The 26,184-nt window shown below is 35.9% G+C and overlaps 1 pseudogene; it reads right to left on the bottom strand.

Moving 5' to 3' along the window:
- Positions 1-4,490: 4,490 nt before the first annotated feature.
- Positions 4,491-25,651, bottom strand: LOC145713763 (protein BRICK1 pseudogene; annotated as a pseudogene).
- Positions 25,652-26,184: the final 533 nt, after the last annotated feature.

The following is a 26,184-nucleotide window of genomic DNA, read 5'->3' as shown; positions in this document are numbered from 1 at the left end:
CCTGTTTACTTAATTTGGTCCTTCCTTTCTGTGAAAGCAGCTTTCTGCTATAGTACTAATTTGGGGGGGGGTGCATATCCACCCTGAATACCTAATCTTATTTACCTCATATACCTTTGTATTGGAGCCTTTGTCCCGCCCTCTCTATACGTATTCATCTAATCTTGTTCACCCAAACTTGGGTGTGAACATCCTATGGCATTCTAATTCTTTATGCCTTGTTAACCCATCAGTGAATGCTCAGGGAATTCCTCAGCTTATTCCCCACATTCATGAGACTAGCTGTTTTCTGAAGTCTTATCCAACTCTGGATTCTGTTAACTTAAAATTAAAAATTACATAAGGGGAAGAAAGATCATTCATAGAAAGGATATTAACCCTTTGTCAGATATATGATTTCCTCCCATTCAGTAGGTTGCCTTTTCATTTAGTTGATGGTTTCCTTCACTGTGCAAAAGCTTTTTATTTTGGGGTGTAATCCCAGATTATTTTTGCATTTGTTTCCCTTGCCTAAGAAGACATACTCAGATAAATGTTGCTAAGGCCAACGTCCAGATTACTATTTATGCTTTCTTTTAAGGAATTTTATGGTTTTAAGTACCACATTTAGGACGTTAATCTATTTAAGCTTATTTTTTGGGTATGGTGTATAAAGCAGTCTAGTTTCATTCTTTGCATATAGCTGTCCAGTTTTCCCAACACCATTTATTGAAAACCCTATATTTTCTTGATAGCATTTTTTTTTGCCTCATTTGTTATAGATTAATTGACCATATAAGAGGGGTTTTAGTTTCTTAAGGTGTAGGGTTCAGACAATAATTTGAGATCTTTCTCCTTGTTTGAATAAAGCAATTAAAGCTAAAAATTTGCTGCTTAAATGCTATTTTGTATTGCATCTTAGATTGTTGGTATGTTGTGTTTTTGTTTATGTCGATTTAAAATATTTTCTAATTCCTCTTGTGATTCCTTCTTCAGTCCATTGCCTATTTAGGACTGTATTGATTACTTTTCACATATTTGTGAGTGTCCAAAATTTCCTCCTGTTATTAATTTCTAATGTCATTAGGTTGTTGATGGAGAACATGTTTTATATGATTTAAATGCTCTAAAATTTACTGAGCCCTGTTTTATGGCCTAACATATAATCGATCCTGAAGACTGCATGTATACTTGAGAGTACATGTATATTCTGCTGTTGGATAGGGTGATCCATAGAAGTCTGTTAAGCCTAGATGGGTTATACGGTTGTTAAAATGTTCAACTTGCTTATATTCTGTCTACCTCTTTTATCTCTATTAAAAGTGCAGCATGGATATATCCAACTATTATTAAGTCGTTTAATTCATAGTTCCTTCATGTATTTTGAGACTTTGTTGTTAAGTGTATATACGTTTATAATTGTTACATCTTCTTGGTAGATTATTTTGTTGTCATAAAATGCCTTTTTTCTTTCCTTTAGTAACAACTTTTGTCCTAATGACTTTTGCCAGATGTTAGTGTAGCCAGGCCGGCTTTTTTTTTTGTTGTTGTTGTTGTTTGTTTGTTTGTTTTTGGTTACTGTTCATAGGGTATAAGTTATTTTATTCTTTTTTTAAAAAAACTTTCTTTCTTTGAATTGAAGGTATGTCTCTTATAGACAAATATAGTTAGGTCATGTTTTTCAACCCATTGGGGTCATCTCTGCAATTTGGCTGATGTGTTAATCCATACATTTATCATAATAACTCATTAGGTAGCATTTATATTTATCATTTTGCTTTTTTGTTTTCTACATGTCTTATTCCTTATATTATTTCTCTATCCCTACGTTATTGTCTTCTTTGTTAAATAGATATGTTCTGATGTAATATTTTAATTCTTTTGCCATTTCCTTTACTATATTTTAAAGTATTTTCTTAGTGGTTATCCTGGAGATTACAATTAACATATTAATTCATCACAATCTAGTTCAGATTAATGCCAAGTTAATTTCAATAGTAGGCAAGAACTTTGTGTCAACATAGGCATATTCCTTCTCATTCTTTGTACTATTATTTCATACAAATCACATTTTAAAAAATTATAAGCTAATCAGCACAGATTTATATTTTTTGCCTTATGCAGCTTTATTTTTAATCGGGCATATAAAAGATTAATAAACAAAACACTACTTTGTACTCATTTTTTTAAACTACGTATGTTTCCTTATCAGAACTTATTATATTTTTGTGTGGATTTGGCTGTAGTCTAGTATCTTTTTATTTCAGCCAGAAGGACTCTTTATTACTTATTGTAAGGGGAATTCTGGTGGTGAGAAATTTTCTGTTTTTAATTTTTTTTCTAGAAAAATCTTAATTTATTCTTTATTTTTGAAGAATAGTTTTGCTGAATATGGTATTCTTGGTTGATATATTTCATTTTTAGTATTTTGAATGTTTCATTCATCTGCCTTTTGTCATACCTGATTTCTTTTTTTTTAATCTTTTAAATGCTTATTTTTGAGAGAGAGAGAACAAGTGGGGGAGGCAGAAAGAGAGGGAAACACAGAATTTGAAGCAGGCTTCAGGATCTGAGCTATCAGCACAAAGCCCGATGAGGGGCTTGAACTCATAAACCATGAGATCATGACCTGAGCTGGAGTCGGATGCCCAACCAACTGAGCCACCCAGGTGCCCCTGCCATACTTGATTTCTTATATGAAATCAGATGTTAATAATAAGGTCCCTTGTATTTGAGGAGTCACTGCTCCCTTGCTGTTTTCTAGATTTTCTGTTATTGGTTTTTAACAGCTGAATTATGATATGTGTCAGTGTGTGGATATCTTATTTTATCTTTCTTGGAGTTTGTTGAGCTTATAGGATCGGTACATTAGTGTGTTCATCAAATATCTGAAGTTTTTTGATAATTATTACTTCAAATATTCTTTTTACACCTTTTTCTCTCCTCTCCTTCAGGTACTCCCATTATGCATATGTTAGCACAATTGATAGTACCTCAAAAATCTCTTGGCTCTGTTTATTTTTCTTCCTTCCTTTTCCTTTTCTGCTCCTCCATTAAAAAATCTTGATTGACCTATCTTCAAGTTCACTGATTTATTCTTCTGTTTGCTCAAATCTGTTGTCAAAACCATCTAGTAAATTTGCATTTGTTATTAAACTTTCTACTATGCAATTTCCATTTTCTTCTTTCTTATAATTTCCATCTCCTTATTTATATTCTTTATTTGATAAAATATTATTCTTATACTCTCCTATAGTTTTTTGGACACAATTTCCTTTAGTTCTTTGAACATTTTTATAATAGCTGATTCAATGTCTTTGTCTAGTAATTCCAGTGTCTTGGTTTATAGATAATTTTGGTTGGTTCATTTTTTCCCCATAAATGAGTTTTACTTTTTTGTTTCTCTATATATTTCTTTTTTATTGAAAAATAGATATTTTAAATGATATTATCATGGCAGCATTAATAATCAAATCTCCTATTCTCTCCAGGGTTTGTTGTTGTTGTTAGTAGGTGTTATTGTTGCTGCTGGTTGTTGATGTTCTTTTATTAGTTCTGTAAATTCTCTATTTCTTATTATGAGCAGCCACTCAAGTTCTACATGGTTTTATTGGTAGTTGGCTAATGGCTGGACAGAGATTTTCTTAAATTCCTGAAAATAATAGGTACCCAGTCTTTGCCAAGGCACTTTCTCTATATTAAAGAATGCCTTAAACACCTAGCTAGGCAGTGGATAACTCTCTTTTAGCCCTCATTACTTGTTTGTGTAGATCCTCATGAGTCATCAGTCATCCAGAGGGCTTAGGTCCTTCTCAGGTCAATTATGAGCATGCACACAGTTGGGAACATGTACATGTAATTCTAGATTTCCAGAAATATTTTGGAGCTATTTAAAGACCTCTGAGGAAATCTCATTCCCAAGCTTTATTTTTTTTTATTATTTATTTATTTATTTATTATTTTTTATTTTTTTAGTTTAGGAGTTTTTAACGGAAATATGACAGGCAAAAACACCACAAGTGACAAAAAGGAAATTCTGAAAATATCCCTTCAAGTGAAATGAGTGCTTGGCTTTGACCTTCTCAAAAGGACAAGAAATTGATGGGTTAGCAACAACATTCTCTGGCAGCCACCTTGCCAACGCATGAATGTCTTAGCCAGAACTGACTCCCACCCCCCTACCAAAAGTGGAGAGGAGATAAAGAGTTTACAGAAATAATGCAGAGACATTGAGAGCCTTAAGAAAAGTCTGAGGACATTGACAAAGAGGCTGTTGGTTCTAAAAACCTCAAATACATTGACAAATAGTTCTACAAAATGTTACTTAAAATTAAAATGCCTAATGTTGTTTCCAAGGGTTCCCCTGGACTTCTCCCCACATCACACACCAACGTACATGGCTGAACCCAAAGGCCATGCTTTTAAAAACAGAAAAACTAGAGTAAGCCTTGTTGCTCTTTAAGGATAAGGAATCAAACAGGCTGCTGGGACACTTCCCACTTAGATCAGTGCTATGTAAAGCAACTTCCCAGCAGAAACATGGTATAGTTCCAGGTGAGGGTCTCACCTTTTTTCATCCATGATTCAATGTACTTTATTCTCCATTAGAGGGCTGTCAATTTATCATTTAGTGTTACAAGTCTTGAAGGACAACAGATATCAAACAAGTTGAGAAAGTCCATGACTTTCTTGATGAACTCAATGTACTCATTGTCCACCCTGTCCTGGTGGATCTCCCCCAGCACCAGATCCTCTTGACCCACCGTGCCTGTCCTCTAAGGAAGAGACACTGCTCCAAGCTTTTTCTGTTCAGCTTTTTGTCAGCCTTTTTCCCCCCAGCTAATATTGCCACCTCCAAAACCTCCAATGTTTAACATTGCCACTGATACTTTTTTTGATAAATGCCAAGGATAAGCTCTTTAACACTGTGTAAGTTCTGTGTAAGATCAAGTAAAGAAAAGCCCTTTGAGAGGATGTTCTCTGGGAGCTGTTATTGAGACCAAATAATGATAATTCTCTTGGAATAGGATATTTTTGGGTTCCAAACACATTTTGACTTATCTAGCAGTTGTGAGTCTGTTTAATTTCACAGACATTATAATTTCAAAGTTAGCGGATTTCAAGGCCACTGTGGAGCTGGTAAAATGAAAATGCAGCAAGATAAAACTGTCAAAAAGCTCATTGTTCTTACCAAGATTTAGCTGCATTTCTTGAATTAGTACTCCTCACATTATTGTAAGCCTTTGGTCATTTCCAGAGTTCTGACAAAATTCATTTTGACAATTTTCCCCAGGGTTCTTGTTTCATTTTTTGGAAGATTAGATTGTAGGATGTCCTTATTCCACCGTTTTGGAATGTTCACAATACATGGAAATCTAAGATTCAGAAGTCATTTCTCTTGTACTCTGGGCCAGTGATGAGAGTGGCAGTCCTGATAATCTCTGAATTGCCTTCAGAGTAATTTATTTATTTCCTTGAATAACAGATCCTGGCTTCTGTTTAGATGGTTCATCCATACTAATCAGCTTATGAACTGTTTACTTGGCCAAACGTTTAGTGCATATTTCCTGTTTTTAAATGTAAGTGCTTGTTTTAATTCTTGTTATTTAACATACAACATTATATTAGGTTAGTTTTAATTCTTGTTATTTAACATTCAGCATTATATTATGTTTGAGTGTAAAATATGATAATTCAACAGTTCCATACATCACCCTGTACTCATCATGACAAATGCACTCCTTTATTCCCTTCACATATTAACCCATCCCCCACACTTCTCCCCTCTGGTAACCATCAGAATTTTCTCTAGAAGTAAAAGTCTGTTTTTTGATTTCTATCTCTCTCTCTCTCTCTCTCTCACTTTCTATTAAGATTTTGTTTATGTTTTAAGTAAACTATACACCCAACATGGGGCACAAACTTACAACCTTAAGATCAAGAGTCATATGCTCTAAAACTGAGTGAGCCAAATGCGCCCCTCTCTCCTTTTTACATTGCTTGTTTGTTTTATCTCATAAATTCCACATATGAATGAAATCATATGGTATTTGTCTTTCTCTAACTTACTTAGCATAATACTCTAGATAAATCCATGTCATTGTAAATGGCACTATCTCATTCTTTTTTTATAACTGAGTGATATTCCTTGTGTGTACATATATACCACTTCTTTATCCATTCATTAATTGATTGATGGACACTTGGGATATTTTCATATCTTGGCTATTGTAAATAATACTGCTATGGGGTGCATACACCCGTTTGAATTAGTGTTCTTGTTTTGTTTACATAAATACCCAGTAGTACAATTACTATATGGTAAGGTAGTTCTATTTTTTTTTTAATTTTTCAGTGTTTATTTATTTTTGAGAAAGAGAGAGAGAGTGCATGAGCTAGGGAGGGGCAGAGAGAGAGAGAGAGAGAGGGAGACACAGAATCCAAAGCAGACTCCAGGCTCTGAGCTGTCAGCACAGAGCCCAATGCAGGGCTCGAACTCATTAACCATGAGATCATGACCTGAGCCAAAATTGAATGCTCAACCGACTGAGCTACCCAAGTGCCCCAAAGCAGTTCTATTTTTAACTTTTTGAGGAAACAGTATTCCTACCAACAGTTTAAGAGTGATCCCCTTTTTCCACATTCTCCTTAACACCTGTTGTTTCTTCTGTTCTGTCATTTTGACAGGTGTGAGGTGGTATCTCATTCTTGTTTTGAAATGTATTTTCTTGATGATAAGTGATGTCGAGCATTGTTTCAAGTGTCTGCCGGCCATCTGTATATCTTCTTTGGAAAAATGTGTATTTATGTCCTAACCACATTTTTCAATTGGAACACTGGTCTTTTCGGGTGTTGAGTTTGATAAATTCTTTTTATATTTTGGACACTAACCCTTTTTCCAGCACGTTATTTGCAATTATCTTCTCCAATTCCATAGGCTGCTCTTTAGGTTTGTTGACTGTTACCTTTGCTGAACAGAAGCTTTTTATTTTCATGTAGTCCCAATAGTTTATTTTTTATTTTGTTTCCCTTGCCTCTGGAGACATATCTAGAAAGAACTTGCTATAGCCAATGTCAAAGAACTTACTGCCTATGTCCTCTTGTAGGACTTTTATAGTTTCAGGACTCAAATGCTCACTTCAGCAGCACATATACGATAGTTTCAGGACTTACACTAGTGTCTGTCATCCCTTTTGAATTAACACTTGTGTATGGTGTAAGAAAGTGGTCCAGTTTCATTCTTCTGCATGTCACCACCCAGTTTTCCCACCACCATTTGTTGAAGTGTCTGTCTTTTTTCCATTGTAGCTTGAAATTTGGAGTTGTGATGCCTCCAGTTTTTCTTTTTTTCTTTCAGAATTGCTTTGGCTATTCGAGGTCTTTTGTGGTTCCATACAAATTTTAGGATTTTTTGTTTCAGCTTTGCAAAAAATACAGTATTTAGGTAGGGATTGCATTAAATGTTTAGATTGCTTTGGGCAGGATAGACACTTTAACAATATTTGTTCTTCCAATTCATGAGCATGGAATTTCTTTGTATTTCTTTCTGTCCTCTTTAATTTCTTTCATCACTGTTTTTAGTTTTCAGAGTACAGGACCTTTTCCTTTTTGGTTAGGTTTACTCCTATGTAGCTTATGTGACGGGTATAATTGTAAATGGGACTGATTCTTTAATTTCTTTTTTCTGTTGCTTCGTTATTGATGTATAGAAATGAAACAGATTAGTGTACCTTGATTTTGTATCCTGAGACTTTAATTAATTTGTGTATCAGTTCTACCAGTTTTTTGGTAGAGTCCTTTGGGTTTTCTATATAGAGTACCATGTCATCAGCAAATAGTGAAAGTTTTACTTCTTCTTTGCCTATGAGGATGCTTTTCATTTCTTTTTGTTGTCTAATTGCTGTGGCTAGGACTTCCGGTACTAGGAATTTATCCATTTCTTCCAGGTTGTCCAATTTGCTAGAATATAGTTTTTCATAATAGTCTCCTATAATTTTTTTCTGTTCCTGTGATTTTTGTTTTTATTTTCCCTCTTATATTTGTGATTTTATTTATCTGGATCCTTTCTCTTCTTTTTGGTAAGTCTGGCTAGTGGTTTATCAATTTTATTAATAGTTTCAAAGAACCAGTTCCTGGTTTCATTGAACTGTACTCTTGTTTATTTTAGTTTCTATATCATGCATTTCTACTCTAATTTTTATTATTTACTTCTTTCCACTTGTCTTAGGCATTGTTTATTGTTCTTTGTCTATCTTCTTTAGGTGTAAGGTTAGATTGTTTATTTTAAATTTTTCTTGCTTCATGAGGTAGAACTGTATTGCTATATACTTCCTTCTTAGGATTAGCTTTTCTGTATCCCAAAAGTTTTGGACTGCTGTGTTTTCATTTTCAATTGCTTCCATGTATTGTTAAAATTTATTCTTTGATTTCCTGCTTGACCTATTCATTATGTAGTACCATGTTAGTTGACCAACAAGTTGTGATCTTTTCAGTTTTTTTTTCTTGTGTTTGGCTTCTAGTTTCATAGTGTTGTGGTAGGAAATGTTGGTTGGTATGACTTCAAACTTCTTGTATTTGTTGAGGCCTATTTGTGGCATAATACGTGGTTCATTCTGAACCATGTTATGTGAGCACTTGAAAAGAATGTAAATTCTGTTGTTTTAGTGTGCAGTGTTCCGAATGTATCTGTTAAGTCCATCTGGTCTAGTGAGTCATTTAAAGCCAATGTTTCCTTGCTAATTTTCTATTCTGTTGATCTTCCCATTTATTAAAGTGAAGTGTTAAAGTCCTCTACTTTTATCGCATTATTGATTAGTTCCTTTATGTTTGCTAATTGTTTTGTATACTTGGGTGTTACCATGCTGAGGGCATGGATATTTACAATTGTTAAATCTTCTTGAAATATCCCTTTATTATTATATAGCACCCTACTCTGTGTCTTCTTAAACTCTTTGTTTTCATGTTTAGATCGTCCAATATGAATATCACTACTGTGGTTTCCTTTTGACATCCATTTGCATGATAAATGCTTTCCCATCCACTCACTTTCAATTTGCAGGTATATTTAGGCCTAAAACGAGTCTCTTGTATGCAGGATATAGATGGTCTTGTTTTTTATCCACTCTGACACCCCATGTCTTTTGTTTGAAACATTTAGTCCATTTACATTCTCAGTAATTATTGTTAGATATGTCTTTATTGCTATTATGTTACTTGTTTTGTGGTTGTCTCTGGGATTTTCTGTAATCCTTTCTTGTCTTTCTCTCTTTCAGGTTTTGGAGATTTTCTTTAGTGATATATTTGGATTTGTCTCCCTTTATTCTTTGGATGTTTATTAATGGTTTTTGATAAATGGTTACCATCAGGTTTCTATATAAACTATTCTGAAAATAGAAGCCTATATTAAGTTGATCATTAATTTTGAACCCATGATTTTCTCCTCTTCTCTTCACATTTTAGGTATATGTTATTATATTTTATACCCTTTTTTTGTGAGTTCCTTGACTGATTTTTTGCAGAAATATTCATTTGTACTGTTGTGTTTCCTGCTTTTATACTGTCACTTTTGGACTCTCCATTCTTTTTTAAAAAGTTTATTTATTTTGAAAAAGAGAGGAGCAGGGGGAGGGGCATAGAGAGGGAAGAGAGAATTACAAGCAGGTTTCATGTTGTCAGCATAGAATCGAACATAGGGCTCTAACTCATGAACTGTGAAATCATGACCTGAGCTGAAATCAAGAGTGAGATGCTTAACCAATGAACCACCAGAAAGGTCTTTTCTTTCTACCAGAGTACCCTTTAATATTTCTTGAAGGGATGGTTTAGGGGTCACAAACTCCTTTGGTTTTTGATTGCCAGGAAAACTCTTTATCTCTCCTTCTATGGTGAATGGTAGCCTTGTTGGATAGAGTATTCTTGGGTGCAGATTTTTTTTTCCATTCAGCACATTGAATATAACACACCACTCCCTTCTCTAGCTTGCCAAGTTTCTGTTGAGAAATCTCCAGCTAGCCTTATGGGGTTTCCCTTGTAAGTTAAGGACTCCTTTTGTCTTGGTGCTTTTAAGATCTTTTTATTTATCAGCATATTTTACAAATTTAATTGTAGTATATCTTGACATTGACCTGCTTTTATTGTTTTTGATGAGAGTTTTTTGTGCCTCCTGGATCTGAATGTCTGTTTCCTTCCCCAGATTAGGGAAGCTTTCAGGTATTATTTCTTCAAAAAAAAATTTCTGCCCCCTTTTCTTGATCTTCTTCTTCTGGGACTCCTATAATACAGATGCTATTACATTTGATGGAACCACTGTGCTCCCTAAGTCCATTATCATGTTCCATAATTTTTCTTTTTCTCTTCTATTCAGCTCTATTATTTCTCATTATTTTGTCTTGTATATCACTAATTCATTTATCTGCTTCTTCCAGCCTGTTGTTCCTTGCATTAAGCCTGTTTCCAATCTCATTCATTGCATTCTTCACCATTGATTGATTCTTTTTAAATCTTTTATCTCTGTGGTAAGGATCTCACTGATATCTTCTATTCCTTTCTCAAGCCCAGAGAGTATCATTATGATTGTTGCTTTAAAGTCTCCATCAGGCATATTATTTATATCTGTTTTACTTAGATCTCTGGATGTGGCTTTATTTCGTTCTTTCATTTGGAATTAATTCCTCTGTCTTTGTATTTTGTCTAAGTACATACCTTCTTCTCTGTGTTAGAAAATCCATTTATGTGTCCTGTTCTTAAATTTTTTTATGAAGAAGAGGTTATGTAGTACCCAGGGCCTGGCACTTCAAGCAGTGTCTTGTGTGTCCAGTGTACACTCTGATATTGTGTTTTTCTGCTCTATCCTTCAGGCAGGTCATCTGCAGAGGCTCTCGTTGCCTTCAATGGGCTGTCTTTTGTCTGTGGCCTGAATGTGGTGAGTTTTTACTAGGTGTGTTCTTGTCTGCTTGTGAAATGAGACCTGACACTACCTCTGTCAGAACTGAGGCCCTGAAGAACTATCAGGTAGGAGACATGGTGTGGGCAAGGATTTGTGCTGGTCTTCTCCAGGAGGGTCCCACTATGCTGAGACTGAAACAAGCTTCACGGAGAAGGGCAGAACTGCCAGAGCAAAGTGGGGGTGGAGCTTGGTATGAGCAAGTTAGGAAGCTATTGCTTCCTAGCAAGTGTTGGTGCCCTTCTGCTTCCTGCAGGTGAATGGTAAAATGGCACCAATCAGCTCCTTTGTTCCCAGAGAGGCATCTCTATGAATGTTGCCCCACAGAGAGCTCTCCAAGCATAGTGAATTTTCTACCCCTTGTGTGCCTCAGGAACTCTTCAGATTGCTGTTTCCTGGCTCTCTGACCCGCATTGTTTTCCTGCTTTCTCTCCAGGAGCAGCAAAATGCCTTCCAGGCTCTATCCCAGCCCAGCTCACTAACTTTTAAAATTCTAGGCGTCAAACCCCACTGGTTGCAAGAACTGACAAAATTCAGATCCTCTCATTTTCTGAACCAATGGCTTTGGGGAAAAGTTCTTGTGCATTCCCCTGTGTTTTTCTCTCTTGCCTTTCTCTGGGACCATGGCTCCTTCTCCTCCACATCACCTGTGATCTGTTTTTTCCCTAAACCATGAGTCCACACTTCTTACATTCTTCAATGTAGCCTCTTTTCTGCCTTAGTTGTGGAATTTGTTCTGTCACTCTCAGGCCAATTTCTGAGGTGTTTAGAATGATTTGATAGTTATCTATTTGTGTTCATGAAATGAGGTTTGCCTAGGGTCCTCCTACTAGGCCGTCTTCCTCTCATACTCCTATTATTATTATCCTTATTATTTTATATGTGTATGTCCACGTGTTTCAGCACCATTTGTTGAACGATCATATTTTCTCCATTGTATTGCTTTTGTTCTTTTGTCAAAGATCAGTTGGCTATAATTATGTGGATTTATTTCTGGTCTATTTTTTCCCTCAATCTATCTTTCTATTCTTTTACCAATGCACAATGTCTTGATTACTGTAGCTTTATATTAAATCTTGGAGTCAAGTAGTGTCCTTCATCCATTTTTGTTCTCCTTCAATATTGTACTGATTATCCTGTGTCTTTTGCCCTTATATATTAATTGTGGAATCAGTTTTGATTTCCAGAAAGGACCTTGCTGGAATTTTGCTTAGGGATGTTAAAGTCTTTAACTGTAATAGTAGGTTTCTATTTCTCTTTGCAGTTCTATCAATTTTTTTCTTACATGTTTTTGCGTTCTGTTTTTAGGCATCTATATTTGGTCTTTTCAGTCCACTTTGACAGTTTCTATGTTTTAATTGGTACATTTATTATGTTAATATTTCAAGTGATTATTGATATAGTTTTGTAAAATTTACCATATTTAATATTGTTTTCTATTCATAGCCCTTCTTCCTTGTTCTCATTTTTGTTTTCCACTCGACTTTCTTTTGCATTTTGTGGTTTTAGTTAAAAATTCTATATGATTCCATTTACTTTTCTTTCTTATATCAATTATTGTTCCTTCTTTTTACTTAAAAATATTCTTAATTCCTTCTTCCCTGTGGAGTTATTTCTAGAGAATGTGTTATAAGTCATAGAGGGTGAATGGGGCAATAGCTGAAACATCAGCAATGTTCTGGTCTCAAGGCTGTCAAACGTGATAGCATCATGAGATACAGAGCCCCATGATCTCCCCGAGGACAGTTAAAATACAAAACCTGCTGTAACTCCCTGACACTCCTTGAAACTGCATGTACTCCCTTCATGACTTCACATAGCCACCAGATGTATGTCTGGTTAATGTATAAAGATCCTTTGTGTTCTCTTTCCATGTTTTGATACTCTTTGATACTTATATCTAATGGAATATAAAATAAAGGCTATGTGCATTCAACTGCTGCTGCTTTTCTCACACAGCCAGTCCTGCATGTCCACTCAGTCTGGAGTCTGAGAACTTTTTCAGTGCATAGCCACACCTTTTATTCTTTGTATTATTGTTGTTACTATTTTCACTTACATGTAAACATACATACGTAAATTATATTTTTATATTTGTATTTATGTTATTTTAAATATAATTAAATATATTTATAAGTATATTATATAAATATATAAATATTCAAATTAATATAATATAGAATTAATAGTAGTAAATTAATATATTACTACTATATTATATATAATAAAAATAAACATAATATAAATATATAATATATAAAAATAAATATACATGAACATATATTTAACATTTATATTGTACTAATAAGAATATATAATTTAATTCTTGTTATTTTGAGCAAAATGTTATCCATTAGATTAATTAAGAATAAGAAAAAAATAAAAAGTTTTATTTTATTCCGTCTCCAATGATCTTTCTTCATAAATACCTGAGTTTCTAGCATATATAATTTTCTTTCTTTCTTTTCGAAGATTGTTTTTAAAAATTTCTTGTTAAATAGACCTACTGGCAGCAAATTCTTTCAATAATTGTTTGTCAGTGGAAGTATTTCTCCTTTATTTTTAAGGGTAATGTAGCAAGACACAGGATTTTAGGTCATTTTTTTTCACTTTCTCAACATTTTAAACATTTTGATACCCTTTATTCTTGCGTACGTGGTTTCTGAAAAGTCAGGTGTAATCCTTCTCTTTGCTCTTCAATAGGTAAGATGTTGTAGTCCTCTGGCTTCTTTCAAGATATTTTCCTTATTTTTGATTTTCTGCAGTTTGAATATTCTATGCCTATGTGTAGATTTTTGGTATGTATTCTCCTTGGTGTATTCTGAGCTTCATGGAACTCTTAGATTAATGTGAGACATTAATTCTTCTTTGTTATTGTTCAGAAAAATCTTGTGTTATTTTCTCTATTCTCATAATCCTATATATACTTTTTAAGCTCTCCATTTCACAGATATTCTGTTCCCCTTTTTTCAGTCTTTTTTCTTTTGTATTTCAGTTTTTAAAGTTTCTATGTCTTATCTTCAAGCTCAGAGATTCTTTCCTCAGCTGTGGCCATGCTAGTAATTTGGTCATCAAAGCCTTTCATTGTTTCTGTTACTGTTTTTTATTTCTACCAATTCTTTCTTATTTCTTTCATAGAATTTTTATCTCTTTTGGGGAGAGGAGTTAAGATGGTGGGGTAGTAGGGGGACCTTATGCTTGCCTTGTCCCTCAAACATAGCTAGATATTTTCAAATTATTCTGAACACCCAAGAAATCAATCTGAAGACTGAGAGAACAAACTGCACAACTAGAGGGAGAAAAAACAGCCACATCTTGGAAGACAGGAACTGTGGAGAGTTGATTTGGAGAATAAAAGAATTGTGGGTGCTATGGAGGGGAGGGAGCCCTGATCACAGAGAGAAGAGAGAGACAGGGAAACAGTGAAAAGAATATGCAAGGGATTGCACAAGAAAAACTCTTCCCCAAAACTATTGACTGGGAAAAGTGAGGGGCTGATTATCACAAGTTTTTATAAGCAGTGGAGCTCAAAGTGTGAAGTTTCAGAAGTGTATGCCATTCCCCAAGTTGTGACTGTCAGGCTTAGCAGTGCTGCTATGGGGAAGGAGCTCAGAGGCTGAGGAGCATGCAGCATGGTCTGAGGATCTCTGTGTCACACCAGGAGAGACAGTTGTTCTCAGAGTGCATTTGGGAGAGGCAGAACTGCCTCTCAGGAGATAAAACAGATGGTGGGTGCCATTATGCAGTCCCATTAATTAGCACAGCAGCAGAGCACCTGTTGATGGCAGCTGACCTAGAAACCAGCTTTTGGTTGTACTTTAACATAAACTCTGACCCACTATGTGGTTGTGCAATAGCTTTTATGGGACAAACTGGCAGCAGCCACAGTGCAGTGAAACCCTCCTCCAGAGGATCAGCATGGGCGGTGCCTCACCAGGTCCCTAAAATTTGGAGTTTTGAAACCCAGCCATGCGTCTGAGATAAAACACAGGAGCAATGTACCACCAGGAAGATAGATGGCTCAAACACAGGGTGAAGTCAGGGCTCTGGTGGAAGCTTGGGACACAAGAAAGGAGATTGTTTGCTCTTCCTTGAAGGCCTTCTGAACAATGGCAGGTGCAAACTCCTGTCTCTGAGTATAAGAAGATGGGGTGACACCATTTTACCCCTGTCCATCAGCAGGGATAGCCTTCAGTTGACAACACTGCAACCCCAGTATACGCTGGAGCTGCTTACACCAAGCCCCGCCCCAATGCACCATGCAGATGCATCTTTACTAAGGTAAGTCAGCCTGAGATCCGGTGCAGCCGCACCCCCCACCCCAGCAGAAGACCAGCACAAAACTTCTGCACACACCAATTCTCCTTATCATAGAGAGCTGCAAAGTTACAGCTCTATGGGAAATAGAATCTAGCCTTTTCTAACAAGCAAACCCAAATACACCTGGTTAAAACTCATCAACACTGGACCAGGTCCAAACACTCCCCACTGAAGGCAAGGGGAAACTGCACAGGATGGATCTGAGGGAAATAGCATCCAAAACACAACACCAGAGTACACATAGCAGACACCAAAAAAAAAAAAAAACCCAAAAAACAAAAAAAAAAAAAAAAACAAAAAAAAAACCTTCCTAAAGTGACATGTCCTGGACAGTATTTAATATAGTCATTACATTCAGGAGCAGCAGGTGTAACAGGAAAACACACAGGAGACAGAGGTGTAGGTAAGATGGAGGAATTCTGTTTTAAATTTTTTCCTAGAAGAGAAAGAAAGAACAGGAAGAGCTCACAGCCAAAGATCTAATCAAAACAGGTATAAGTAACATTCCTGAATGAGAATTAAAACAATAATCATAAGGATACTAGCTCAGCTTGGGAAAAACAGAGAAGACATAGGGAGTCCCTTTCAGCACTGATAAAGGAACAAAGACTAGTCAGCCCCCAAAAATGTTATAACTGAGATGCAAAACTGACTGATGTATTGACAAGGATGGAAGTAATAGAGGAAGGAATTAGATATAAAAGATAAAAATATGGAAAATAAGCTTGAAAAAGAGGGAAAGAACAGTACTGGATCATGAATGTAGACTTAGGGAACTCAGTGACTCCATAAACCATAATTACATTCAAAACATAGGAATCCTGGAAGAAGAGAGGGCAAAAGGGGCAGAAGGATTATTTGAGCAAATTATAGCTGAAAACATCCCTAGTCTGGGGAAGGAAACAGGCATCCAAATCCAGGAAACACAGAGAATTCCCATCAAAATTAACAAAAGCCAGCCAACACCAAGACACATCATAGGAAAAGTTGAAAATTACACAAAGAAAAATCCTGAAAGCATCAAAGGAAAAAAGGTTTTCATCCTACAAGAGGATACAAATATTGTTCACAGCAGACCTCTCCAGAAAAACCTGATATGCCAGAAGGGCATGGCATGATATATACAATGTGCTGAATAATAAAAAATATGCAGCCAAGAATACTTTATCCAGCAAATCTGCCATTCAGAATAAAAGGAGAAATAAAGAGTTTCCCAGACAAACAAAAGCTAAAGGAGTTCATGACCACTAAACCAGTCATGCAAGAAATATTAAATGGGAATTTTTGACTGTGAAAGGAACAAAGCAAAAAAGCCTAGAAAGGAACAGAAAAATCTCCAGAAACACCAACTTTACAGGTAATACAATGACAGTAAATTTATATCTATCAATAATCTGAATCTAAATAAACTAAATGCTCCAATCAAAAGACATAAGGTATCAGAGTGGATAAAAAAAATAAAATCCATCTAAGGGTGCCTGGGTAGCTCAGTCAGTTAAGCCTCCGACTTCAGCTCAGGTCATGATCTCACAGTTAATGGGCTCAAGCCCTGTTTCAGGCTCTGTGCTGATAGCTCAAATCCTGGAACCTGCTTCAGATTCTGTCTCCCTATCTGACCCTCCCCCACTCATGCTCTGTCTCTGTCCCTCAAAAATGAATAAACATTAAAAAACTAAAAAATAAATAAAAACAAGATCCATGCTGCCTTCAAGAGACTCAGACCTACTGACACCTGCAGATTGAAAGTGAGGAGATGGAGGAACATCTATCATGTTAATGAATGTCAAAAGAAAGCCAGAGTAGTCATACTTCTATCAGAAAAACTAGATTTTAAAACAAAAGCTGTAACAAGAGAAGGGCACTATATCATAATTAACTGGCCTATCCAATAAATCTGATCATTGTAAATATTTATGCCCCCAACTTGAAAAACCCAAATATATCGGGGCGCCTGGGTGGGTCAGTCGGTTGGGTGTCCGACTTCGGCTCAGGTCATGATCTCACGGTCCGTGAGTTCGAGCCCCGCGTCAGGCTCTGTGCTGCCAGCTCAGAGCCTGGAGCCTGCTTCGGATTCTGTGTCTCCCTCTCTCTCTGACCCTCCCCCGTTCATGCTCTGTCTCTCTCTGTCTCAAAAATAAATAAACATTAAAAAAAATTAAAAAAAAAGAAAAACCCAAATATATAAATCAATTAATAACAAACATAAAGAAACTCATTGATAATACAATAATACTGGGGAACATTAAAAGCCCACTTACAACAATGGACAGATTATCTAAGCAGGAAATCAACAAGGAAATAATCGCTTTGAATGACACACTGGACCAGATGGACTTAACAGATATATACAGAACATTTCATCCCGAAGCAGCAGAATACACATTCTTTTCGAGTCCACATTGAACCTTCTCCAGAATAGATCATATATTGGGTCATAAATCAGGCCTAAAGAAGTACAAAAAGAGTAAGATCATACAATGCATGTTTTCAGACAGCAACACTATGAAACTTGAAGTCCACCACAAGAAAAAAATTGGAAAAAAAACACAAATACGTGGAGGTTAAAGAACATCTTACAAAGAATGAATAGGTTAACCAGAAAATTAAAGAAGAAATCTAAAAAAAATACATGAAAGCAAATGAAAATGAGAACATGACAGTCCAGAATCTGTGGGATGCAGCAAAGAAATTTGTAAGTGGGAAGTATATAGTAATACAGGTCTACTCTAGAAGCAAGAAAAGTTTCAAACACAACCTAACTTTACACCTAAAGGAGCTAGAAAAGGAACAGCAAATAAAGCCTGAAGCCATCAGAGGAAGAGAAATAATAAAGACTAGAAAATAAATAAGTGAGATAGCAAAAACAAAAACAAAACAGTGGAACAGATCAATGAAACTAAGAGCTGGTTCTTTGAACGAATTAATAAAATTGAAAAGCCCCTAGCCAGACTTATCAAAAAGAAAAGGAAAGGACACAAATAAATAAAATCATGGATAAAAGAGGAGAGATCACAATAAGCACCAAGAAATACAATTATAAGAGATTATTATGAAAAATTATATGCCAACAAACTGGGAAATCTGGAAGAAATGGACAAATTCCTAGAATTATACAAACACCAAAACTGAAACAGGAAGAAATAGAAAATTTGAAACGACACATAACAAGCAAAGAAATTGAATCAGTAATCAAATATATCCCAACAAACAAAGTCCAGGTCCAGATGGCTTTCCAGGGGAATTCTACCAGAAATTTAAAGAAGAGTTAATACCTATTCATCTCAAACTGAAAAGATGGAAATAGAAAGAAAATTTTCAAACTCATTCTACAAACCCACCATTACCTTGATTCCAAAACTAGACAAAGACCCCACTAAAAAAGGAGAATTACAGGCCAGTATCTCTGATGACCATGGATACAAAAGCTCTCAAGAAGACACCAAGAAATTGAATCCAACAGTACATTAAACAATTATTCCCCACCATCAAGGGGGATATATTCCTGAAGTGCAGGGGTGGTACAATATTTGCAAATCAGTCAATCTGATACATCACATTAATAAAAGGAAAGGTAAGAACCATATTGTACTCTCAATAGATGCAGATAAAGCATTTGATAAAGTGCAGCACACATTCTTGATAAAAACTTTCAACAAAGTAGGGACAGATGGAACATACCTCAAAAACATAAAGGCCATCTATGAAAGACCCACAGCGAATATCATCCTCAATGAGGAAAAACTGAGAGCTTTTACTCTACACTTAGAAACAAGACAGGCATGTCCACTTTCACCATTGCTATTTAATATAGTAGTGAAAGTCCTAGCTCAGCAATCAGACAAAAAATAAAAAATAAAAAGCTTACAAATTCACCAAGAGGAGGTCAATCTTTCACTACTCATGATGACATGACACTATGTAGAGAACATGAAAGACTGCACAAAGAAAATTACTAGAACTTACTCATTAATTCAGCAAAGGATATAAAATCACTGTATACAAATGTGTTGCATTTCTATTTGCCAATAATTAAGCAGCATAAAGAGAAATGAAGGAATCAATCTCATTTAAAATTGCACCAAAACCCATAAGACACCTAGGAATAAACCTAATCAAAGAGGTAAATCTGAGCTCTGAAAACTATAGAACACGTATGAAAGAAATTGAAGATGACACAACAAAATGGATAAACATCCCACGCTCATGGATTGGAAGAACAAATATTGTTAAAAAGCCTACACTACCCAAAGTAACCTATATATTTAATGCAATCACTATCAAAATAACATCAACATTTTTCACAGAGCTAGAATAAACAATTCTAGAATTTGTATGAGACCACAAAAGACCTTGTATCTCCAAAGTACTCTTGAAAAAGGAAAGCAAAGCTGGATGCATCACAATTCTGGACCTCAAGCTATATCACAAATCTGTAGTCATCAAGAGAGTATGATACTGGCACGAAAACAGACACATAAGTCAATGGAACAGAATAGGAAAGTCAGAAACAGACCCACAATCCTATGGTCAACTAATCTTTGACAAAACAGGAAAGAATATCCAATGGAAAAAAGACAGTCTCTTCAGCAAATGGTGTAAGTAAACTGGACAGCAACATGCAGAAGAATTAAACTAGACCACTTTTTTTACACCATACACAAAAATAAATTCAAAATGGATAAAAGACCTAAATGTGAGACAGGAAGCCATTAAAATCCTGGAGGAAATCACTGGCAACAACCTCTTTGACCTCAGCCATATCAACTTCTTACTAGACACGTCTCTTGAGGCAAGGTAAACAAAAGCAAAAACGAACTATTGGGTCTTCATGAAAATAAACAGCTCCTGCACAGTGAAGGAAATAATCAACAAAACTAAAAGACAACCTAGGGAATGAGAGAAGATATTTGCAAATGACATATATGATAAATGATTAGTATCCAGAATACATAAAGAACTTACCAAATTCAACACCCAATAAACAAAGAATCCAGTTAAGAAATGGGAACAAGACACAAATAGACATTTTTCTAAAGAAGACATCCAGGGGTGCCTGGGTGGCCCAGTCTATTGGGCGTCTGACTTCAGCTCAGGTCATGATCTCACACTCCCTGAGTTCGAGCGCCACATTGGGCTCTGTGCCCTCAGTTCAGACCCTGGAGCTTGCTTTGGATTCTGTGTTTCCCTATCTCTCTGCCCCCTCCCCCAGTCATGCTCTGTCTTTCTCTGTCTCTAAAAAAATTAATAAATGTTAAAAAATTTTTAAAAAAAGTAAAGAAGACATCCAGATGGCTAACAGACACATGAGAAAAAGCTCAATATCATTCTTCCTTGGGGAAATAACAATTAAAACCATGATGAGATACCACCTCATAGCTGTCAGAATGGCTAAAATTAAGAACGCAGGAAACAACAGATGTTGGTGACAATGCAGAGACACTGTGTGAATGGAAACTGGTTTCATCATTCTGGAAAACAGTATAAAGGTTCCTGAAGTATGTAAACCTAGAACTATACCATATGACCCAGACATTGTACTAGTACATGTTTTTGCAAAGATACAACATACAGATTCAAAGTGCTACATGCACCCCAGTGTTTATAGCAACATTAACAATAGTCAAACTGTGGAAAGAGCACATATGTCCATTGATTGATGAATGGATAAAGAAGCTCTGGCATATATGTACAATGGAATATTATTCAGCCATCAAAAAGAATGAAATCTTGCCATTTGCTATGATTTTGATAGATCTGGAGCCTATTATACTAAGTGAAATATGTCAGGCAGAGAAAGACAAATATCATATCATTTCACTCGTATGTGAAATTTAAGAAACATAACAGATGAACAGGGGAAGGGGGAAAAAGAGGGAAGCAAACCATAAAAGACTCTTAAGTATAGAAAACAAATTGTGGGTTGATGGAGGCAGGTGGGTGGGGGATGGGCTAATTGGTTAATGGGTTAAGGAGGACAGTTGTGATAAGTCCTGGGTGTCACATGTAAGTGTTGAGTCACTAATTTTCTACACTTGAAGCCATTTTTCCATATATGCTAACTAGAATTTAAATAAAACCTTGAAATAAAAAATAATTGAAAAATTTTCATATCTTCCCTAATACCTATTGTTCTTGCATTTTGTCTTTTTCCTTTAATCTTAATCATAGTTGTTTTTAATTCTCAGTCTGATAATTTCAATATCCTAGCGATATCTGAGTCTGATTCTGATATTTGCTCTGTCTTTTCAAACTGCATTTTCTTGCCTATTAGTATGATTTTTGAATTTTTGAAATCTAGAAGTGATATACTAGGTAAAATAAGTGGTGATTATAGGCCTTTGGTTGTATATTTGTAAGGTATGGGGGAAAGTAAGTGGTCTATAATGTTTAGGTCTCAGTCTTTCAGTGAGCGTGTGTCTCTGGACTGTACACCTCACAAGTACTTAGTTTATTCCTTTCCCCTTTTAGATGGGACAGAATAGCTACCATGGGAAGTAGTTGGATATTTCTCTTCCTCCTTGTGGAAGGCTAGAGAGGACCGGAGTTCACTGATATTTGTTAGACTCCTAGTAGCTTAGGCTCTGGTAAAATAGCCTTCCTTAAGAAAAATAGAATGCTGTGATGTATTTCAAAAAGGTTACTTTTCTTCTCCTCCTGCAGAAAGCACAAGGGGACTTTTCTCTTCTCCTTTGTTGGCCTTGAGCTAAAACTCAAAAAAGCTTGATAAACCTTCTATACTCTCCCAGAGTTATTAAATCTTATACTTGTCCACACTGATCCTCCAAGCTATTTGTCAATTAAAGTGTTGTTTTCCTACCCTGGTACTTGTCCCACAAGGGGTTTCTGCTTGTGGGTTCCTGCTCTGGTAGCTTATGGTATTTTATTTTATTATGGTAGCTTATGGTATTTTAACTTTAAAAAACAGCAAGTAGCTTATCAAGGCTATAGTGTATGTAAAAGGCAATGGTACAACATATGCCTGGAGAAGTAGGTCATTTAACTATTTAGTTCAATAAATATTTAGAAAAACTTATATGCGCTAGGCTCTATGCTAGGAACTAAAGGTCTATGAATTAATAAGTCATTGCCCTGAAGGTGCTCACATTATTGCATGGGGAGGGGGAAGTAAGGAATACAGATAATTTTAATATAACAAATGGAATACAGTTATAGGGGCATGCATGGTGTGATAAGGGACACTGAGTGGGGAGACTTAATACAACTTTATTTCCTATAGAAAATTACATTCTAGATGGGTGGGAGATGGGATAGATGAGCAATGGCTATTAAGGAGGGCACTTGTGATGAGCACTGGGTGTGGTATGTAAGTGATGAATCACTGCATTATACTCCTGGTACCAATAGTGCACTGTATGTTGGCTAACTAAAATTTAAATGAATAAAAAAGAAAATGACATATAAACTGCATCTTGAAGAATAAATAAAAAAAATATCCAGAAGAAGAATGGTAGGAATGGCATTCTTAGAGCAAAATAAAAATATGACCATAGCACAGAGGTGACAAATAGCATATTTCATAAAAGAAATCACAAACATTTTGGTATAATAAAAGCATAAAATCACAGGAAGAAAGTGGTAGGAAATAAGAGTCTAGAGGTGGGTACAAGTGAAGTAATGACCAAATTTTATTTTGTATGCCTGAGCTTTACACTCTTCCTTATTGAGAGTCAATAACATGTTTTAAGCAGGAAATTACATTATAAATTTGCTATTTTAGAAAGGTAAATATGGAAAGCAATATATTAAATGGTTTGGAAGATGATAAAACCAAACACAGGAAGAGCTTTTAGGAGGGTATTACTCTGGTTACAGGGACAGATATTGAGGCCATGAATTAATAAAGTGAAAATGAAGAGGACATAGATATGATAAAGGTAAAAAATGAAATTAACAGAATTTAGTGATAAGTTAAATGTATAATATAAAGGAGAATTGTCAAGAATATCTTCCAGGTTTCTAGCATGTGTGACAGTGTTACTGTTAGCTGATTTAGAGAATACGAAAGAAACTCATGCTTAAAATGAAAAAAAAAATATGAGGTAATGTATCCAATTTTGGACAGGTTGAGTTGGAGTTTATAAACATTGTATTCCATTTAAAAAAATGAATTACAGTAAAACTTTGGTTTGTGAGCATAATTCAATTCCTGAAACATGCTTGTAATCCAAAGTACTTGTACATCAAAGAGAATTTCAAGAACCATTGGCTCAGTTGTCATCACATGATGTTCAGCATCATGTATTACTCATATTGCAAGACATCACCCGTTTATGAAGTTAAAATTTATTAGCAATGTTTGCTTCTCTTGTGGAACACTCACAGAATGTTACTCCTAATCCAAGGTTTTACTGTATATTTATTTTTAAATTTTTTTCTTAATGTTTTTATTTATTTTTGAGACAGAGAGAGACAGAGCATGAGTAGGGAAGGGGCAGAGAGAGAGGGAGACACAGAATCGGAAGCAGGCTCTAGGCTCTGAGCCATCAGCACAGAGCCCGATGCGGGGCTCGAACTCACAGACTGTGAGATCATGACCTGAACCAAAGTCGGACGTTCAACTGACTGAGCCACCCAGGCGCCCCTGTATATGTATTTTTATAATATAGCCCTCTGGTTGTAAATATTTCTGTTTCATATATATGAAATATTTGAATATGTTTAGACTTCTGTTTGGTACAGGTGGAAATGTGGTAAAGATGGTGTGTGTGTGTGTGTGTGTGTGTGTGTGTCTGTGTTTAAGGAGCTTCTCTTAAAATCTCTAAACTCTGGAGGTTGTATACAGTTCCTGAAGACCTTGTCTTTGCTACAACATGTATACTACTGACATATTTACTGTCTGAATCTACATGGTACCTTGAAGACAAGCTGTATTTGTGTCAAGCTTTGGCATGACTTTCTTTGCCAAGTTTTGAAGCTGTCCTGCCCAGGCCCCAGATTCACTAGATTACCACATCCCCACTTCCAGGAGTTTATGGCACCTCTCAGAGGCACTCAGATTCCGGGTATGACTCCCTCTGCTACTTATGGGACTCCAAACCATAATCCCTTTCTGGTCTTGGGAAATTTCATGATCTTTCACCGCTCATACTTCTCTCTCCTCAAATTCATATATTCCATTCTGTGTTTCTAAGTCTAATCACCTCAGGTTTCTTAGGCTGCTGGAAAACAAAAACTAATAATATTATATTGTCTGAAAGCAACTTCTGCTTTTAGCGCTGAATTTCAAGCCTCCCCTGAGACAAGAAGGTACAAGAAAGAGAAAAATACAGCAAGAACAAAATATACCTCAACCTGGGTTACCTTGAAAGCTGATCCTGATTCAAAAGTCTTGCTTCCTTATAGTTTATTTGATAAATGATCCTAGACAGTGGGAGTGATGAACCAGGGAAGGAAAAAAATCCAATCATGCAGAATCAAGCTGGCTACTGCTGTGGATAGTTGATATTCAATCTATATGGACCATTTTGAGAAGATATGTAGAATTAACCTCAGAATGACCTGCCTAAAGAGTATTGTCTACCCATTTACTCCTGGCTGTCATTTAGGTGAGGATTGTGCTATTGGCTGTTAAATCCTAGTAACTTTAAGATTGAGCATGTGTGAATGCAGAATGAGATCTTACAGTCATTCCATATTGTGGTGTCAGAGAAGCCCTGACAAAGAAAGTGCACAATACATAGGGGCAGCTTGAGATGAGGTACTGTCAGCATGAAGTGGGATTGTAACCTGCACAATAGCTTTTGTCAAACATGTCTGAAATCAGCCCTGAGGGTGAGAAGCTGTGAAGTGGTACTCAAGATGTGTCATAGAGTCCATTCATTGCACCACTTACTACTGCCTTTCATTATTTCCATTACATTTTTAAATGAAATTTCCAACTACACTCCCTACAAAAGACATGAGGAAGATGAATAGAACATGCCACCATTGTCTCTGCTACTAAAACTGGTCCCAAGTCCATACTGATATTCATTGTTTGACTCCTTTACTTTCAGTCTATTTTCCCCTCACTCTCAACTAGTAATTTTTAAAGTTTTTATTTAACTCTAGTTATCTCCACTAGTACTTTTGCTAATATAGATTGCTTATCTGATGGGATGACCCAAATTTCAGCCTTAAAGGGTCTGAGTCCTTAGCGGACTTTTGTTTGCCGGGCTGTGGTAAATATAATTGTTTATTAATCATTATCATAAGGCATGAAAGCACAAAGAGAAACCCTAGTAAATTCTCTGGGTTCTAGAAATTTCTCCTTACCTTGATTGTGTAAGAGTAATCTTAGCTCTTCATGGTAATAGCATTGGTTTCCCCCATTCATATTAATTCATTTATTACCTGCTCGTCCACTTTTCTGAGAAGTTTTAAATGACCAAGTGGGTATTGCAGCTCCATGTAAAATGGCACCCTACATTCTCTTTTTTTTTGAAGCATTCTTCCCCATCAATACAAGGGCTTTAGGGGCGCCTGGATGACTTAGTTGGTTAAGTGTCTGACTTTGTCTCAGGTCACAATCTCATGGTTCATAAGTTTGAGCCTCACATCAGGCTCTGTGCTGACAGCTCAGAGCCTGAAGCCTGCTTCAGATTCTGTGTCTACATCTCTCTTTGCCTGTCTCAGCTCACACACACTCTGTCTCTCTCAAAAATAAATAAACATTACAAAATACAAGAGCTTTAAAGCTGGAAAATCTTAAGAATTTGGGTATGGAAAGTCATAGCCTACAAGTGTTAGAGAGAGAAGCGAATCTCATTATTTCCTGGACCAATTTATCCTATCTACTAAGGATATAGAGCCATATATCAGCTACTGGTTCAATAAATATACTTTATACTGGAGGATAACACCTCAACTCTGAGGGTAGAGCTGCCAAATGGGCCCTTACTGAGCCTTTACTAGGGCATTTACTTAGGCTTGATGATTCTAGA

Source organism: Panthera onca, chromosome X, assembly GCF_046562875.1.
Source record: "Panthera onca isolate mPanOnc1 chromosome X, mPanOnc1 haplotype 2, whole genome shotgun sequence".
NCBI lineage: Eukaryota > Metazoa > Chordata > Mammalia > Carnivora > Felidae > Panthera > Panthera onca.
Note: the sequence above shows the minus strand (reverse complement) of the source record. Positions and strands in the feature narration are given on the sequence as shown.